The sequence below is a fragment of the Eucalyptus grandis genome, chromosome 2 (genome assembly GCF_016545825.1).
Source record: "Eucalyptus grandis isolate ANBG69807.140 chromosome 2, ASM1654582v1, whole genome shotgun sequence".
In the NCBI taxonomy this organism is placed as follows: Eukaryota; Viridiplantae; Streptophyta; class Magnoliopsida; order Myrtales; family Myrtaceae; genus Eucalyptus; species Eucalyptus grandis.
This window is the reverse complement of record NC_052613.1, coordinates 40409912-40414457: the sequence shown is the minus strand read 5'-3', so window position 1 is coordinate 40414457 and position 4546 is coordinate 40409912. Positions and strand designations below refer to the sequence as shown.

General features: G+C 37.6%; 1 long non-coding RNA gene across 1 annotated transcript; it reads left to right on the top strand.

Moving 5' to 3' along the window:
• The first annotated feature begins 1466 nt into the window (after positions 1-1466).
• LOC104432796 lies at positions 1467-4171 on the top strand. Its single transcript, XR_723404.3, has 3 exons — positions 1467-2686; positions 3215-3294; positions 3520-4171. It is a non-coding gene; the product is annotated as an uncharacterized LOC104432796 (long non-coding RNA).
• Positions 4172-4546: the final 375 nt, after the last annotated feature.

Below are 4546 nucleotides of genomic sequence, written 5' to 3'. Positions count from 1 at the left end.
CCTCAAGTGGTTATGGCAGTAGGATTGATTTCAATGGCATGAGATTCACCACGCTTGCCCGTATTATTTAAAGATGCCTGGTATAGGTCAACAAAATGTTTTGGCGTACGACAGGTACGTGACCAGTGTCCGGTCATGCCACAACGATGACAAATACTTTCATTAATCACCTTCTTTTGCTTCTTTTCTTTGCCATGATTCAGGCCAAAGTTTGATTTCCTAGGGCGGTTAAATTTCTTGCCATCCCTTCTAGGATTATATTCTTGCCTACGCTTATAGCCCTTAAAATGGCTAGTATTTTTCTCAAAGTTAGCATGTGCTTCAGGCAATGCTTTTGAGCTGGCAGGTCTAAGATCATGATTTTTGAGCAGCAATTCATTAGTTTGCTCGGCAGTAAGAAGCACAGAAATTAATTCAGAATATGTGGCAAATTGACGTTGCTGGTATTGCTGTTGCAATACAATATTTGAAGCATGAAAGGTGGAAAAAGTTTTCTCAAGCAATTCTGCATCAGTGAGTTTGATACCGCATAACTCTAGCCGAGAAACGATATCAAATAAAGCAGAATTATAGTCAGACACTGATTTAAAATCTTGCAGTCTGAGATTTTGCCAATCATATTGTGCTTGAGGGAGGATAACAGTTTTTGTATGATCATATCTATCCTTCAACCTCCTCCACAAGATATGCGGGTCTCGAACGGATAAATATTGAGTCTGCAGGCTCTCATGCAAAAGACGGCGAATAAAAATCAGTGCATTTGCTTTATCCTTTTCATTTGAGGTTCCATCCTCTATAATTGTATTAACTAAACTCCTATTTATGACTTTTTAGATAATTATTTCCTTAAAAGTCATGCTACATTGGATAAGATGAATTTAATTCATTCATGTATTCTATCATATTCATGTATTTTACCATTTTTAAATTGCTACTTTAATGCTCTTTACCAAGCCAGAAATAAGAAAACTGAAACCACTTACTCAGCTCGGAGTCATCAACCAAAAAAAAAAAAAAAAAAGAGAAAGAAAGAAAGTCGAAGTGCAATAGAAGTGCATAAAAAATACCATCCTTTTGTTGAACTCGAATATGCCCAACATTGGAATCCCATCTCTTCTTATTACGAGAGCATCCTAATCCTCATCCAATTCAAAATCCTATTTGATTAAGATAATAAGGGTCAATCTAAGAGGAAAGAAGAGTAAAAAACATGTTACGCAACACTTTTTTTAGCCGATCATAATAATGGAAGACAATCTAAATCAACCATCACCATCATCATCACAAGACCCATGGAGTGAACCACTTCTCAAGATCCCTTTGCTTGGGGATTGTCATCAAATCTTGGAAGCTGCCATATGCCTTCAGAAAAGTTGACTAAGACATGATGCTCATCCCACTTTATAGAAAGTGTATTAATAATGTGTCATGATAATGTTTGGGATGAGTCATGAGTCACATTGTGATAAATGTCACGTTGATGAATTACATTGCCATATATGTCACGTTAATAAGTTACGTTATGATGGGAGCTGCCCCCCCTCCTCTCTCTCTCTCCATCGGTTTCTTCAACCTTTAGCCATGAGGAAGGGTTTAAGCTAGTCTCACCCTCCCCTCTTTTGTTGATTTTGTTTGCATTTTATTGTTCTTTTCTTGCCTTTTTTTTTCTCTCCCGATTCAAATTTGGGAGTTCTCTTCTCTTGGTCTAGTTCTCAATTTAAGAATTTGAATTCTCACAATTTAGTTCCATATTTTGATGCTATCATCTCCTGATCTAGATCTAGGAGTTTAATAAATATGTTTTTAGGGATTCAATGCCCCTCTACTATGTTTGTGTATAGGTTCTTTGCCTCCAGTTTTAATGATGATTGCAAGAGTTTTGACGTCTTATTGAATCGTAAAGTTTTGCTCCTCCACATGGTAGATTGTACTCGTTCAACCTAATTTGGTTATCTCCGTAAGATGATGGCGTAAAGGCCGAAACTATGCGCGCACCACCAATTGGCAAAGTCATAGTTATTGGAGAAGGAATTTTAAGCATGTGCTCATCATTGACAAAGATACGAGATCCAGTGATTGGTTGCTAATTATTTTGCTCAACAAATATGTTCTCTTGGAACAAGTGTGTGGTTAACTTTGCTGGTGTTCCATTGATCCTTGTTTTCTGGATTTGGCTTTGCTTTTCACTATTCTTGCTCTGTTTTGATTTGTTCTGTCATGAACACTATGTACTTATGTATCATTTTGAGTAATGAATATAATCTTCTTTCGAATTTAAAAAAAAAAATTCATGTTGTGATAAATCACGAAGATGAGCCATGTTGTAATAAATATTTTAAGATGAGTCATGATGTTGTAATAAGTGTTTTATAATGAGTCATTGTGTTGTATTAATCGTAAGTCATAGATGTGAATCACATGTTTACAAAAAGCACTGGTTTTGTCTGTCTTTCGGTTTCATTAATAGCAAAAGAGCCTGACTATATAGGGACGATTACGCTTGACTAATAGAATATCAAGTCAAAGGGCCTGAAAAACGTAATATGCTACTACTATAGGCTCGCTTCGCTTCTTCAAGCTCCGCCCCTTATTGAAGACTAAAGTACCATTAATAAAGTTGGACGGACCCAAGAAAGAAAAGAAAGAATTGACTCATGGGGATCATCCTATGAGGGCAAGAGAAAAGGTGAAGTTCTTCCTTTTTGGGTCAAAGAAAATTTTATTGAAATTATGAACATGGTCTAAAGAGTCCTAGGCAAGGGGAATCTAAACAAAGGAGAGACCGAAGGGCTTGCAGAGAAATAGAAGCCAATTTTGTGGAATAGAGCCAATTCGTTGAGTCCTTGTAGCTTAGTTTACAAGCCCGCATCAGTAGGAACAAAAAGTGCTAAAATCTATATCTATATAACGATGTGGAAAGGGAGATTATATGTATATGTCTTTTGGCAATGTAAATGAAATAGTGCAATAATTTGAATTTGATGATTAAGAGCTGAATTAGATGTAATATGTTTGTAGTTGCAAATCGAACAATTGAAAGAATAACTGCACCAGAAGCTCTAAAACTTATCGTGAAAGTGCAATTGAATCCCAAAATTTTCAAAAAGTATCGTCAATTCCAAGAGATTTTTTCTTTTTGCATTTCCTCTATATTCTTCTCCCTAAATTTTATCTTGCTTAAAGGTTAATTAACTTTGATAATGGTTTCTTGCAGAGTGATCCAAAGGCAGTTGTGTTCTTGAGGAAAAGAGATGGGATGCTTTAGGAACTTGAGAGGATCAGAAGTTATATTGAGTAGGTTGGATACCCTGTGGATTGAAAAGATGCATTTAGCTCATCAGTTTGACTGTTCGGCTTTTCGATTATCTTGATCTCACGCTCAAAACATATAATCTTCCCAATCTATTGTGATAAAAAAAATAATGTTTCTTTTCTAATAAGGTACCATCTTTTTTTAAAATTACCACCTTTTTTTTTTTCTTTTTGTGGTATGAACGATGCTTCGAAAAATGTTTGCAGGCTCACCGCTGGCGTTGAACTACAGGAGGATTTTCCTGATGGGGAGCAATAACTGTCCACAAGGTTGTTCGGGTTTCCCATACTTCCCTCCTCCATCAGCACGACATCGCTGCATGCCGGGACACTTCGAGGTGGATCACCGTCAGCGTAGTCATCATTGTCGTCGTCGTAGCCGTCGGTGTTATTATCAAAATCGTCGTGGTCCCGGGGACAGAACCGCCACTTCACCGAAATTGATATTGAAGCCTAATATTCCAAAAATAACGTCAGTGCCGCAATCGCCGCAACGGGGGAAGGCCGCGACGTTGACCTCATCGCCGCGATTGCGGGAGAACGCTGGTGAGGCACCAACAGCCTCATCGTTGGCAAAGCCTGATGAGGTGTCAACAACCTCATGGTGGCCGCCGCCGTCGAGAATGTATGGTACCTCCACTAGTGCACCTTTTGAATGGAGGAGATTATGTAAAGCCAAAAGAAACAACATGTACAGACGATTTTTCTTAGCTATCGCATCAACAAACAAAAGGATAAAATTATGGAGATGCAAACCTATTTTGATGACAGCTTAGCAGTGTACTAATTTCTGGCCAATGGAAGCATGTGATCATCGCCTTTTACCGAGACAATGAATGATCAGATAGTGCATCTACTTTCGGACAAGGATGGATTCCCATTATATTATTTCGTGCCTTGGCCTACAATCAGGCGCAAGGGAGAGCATTAAATTCCAAAAATAAGCCTATTGACATTTCTCTATCGGGTGCTTAAATCAGAAGAAAAACAGCATCGTCTTATCATGTCATGCTGTCATCGTTACCCGTAAGTAGTCGAAAATACGTCACGTTAGATGATTTCAATGAGATTTAGCTAAAATGTTTTATTGCATTTTCCCTTGTAAGTTTAATACTGCGTTATTTCAGTTAAAAAGTTTATACCTTGATAGGTTTGAAATTTCGGTATAATAATTTGAGGAGAGATTGTGCAATTATCTCGAAAATATGACAATTCGGTTTTCTCAATCTTGTGC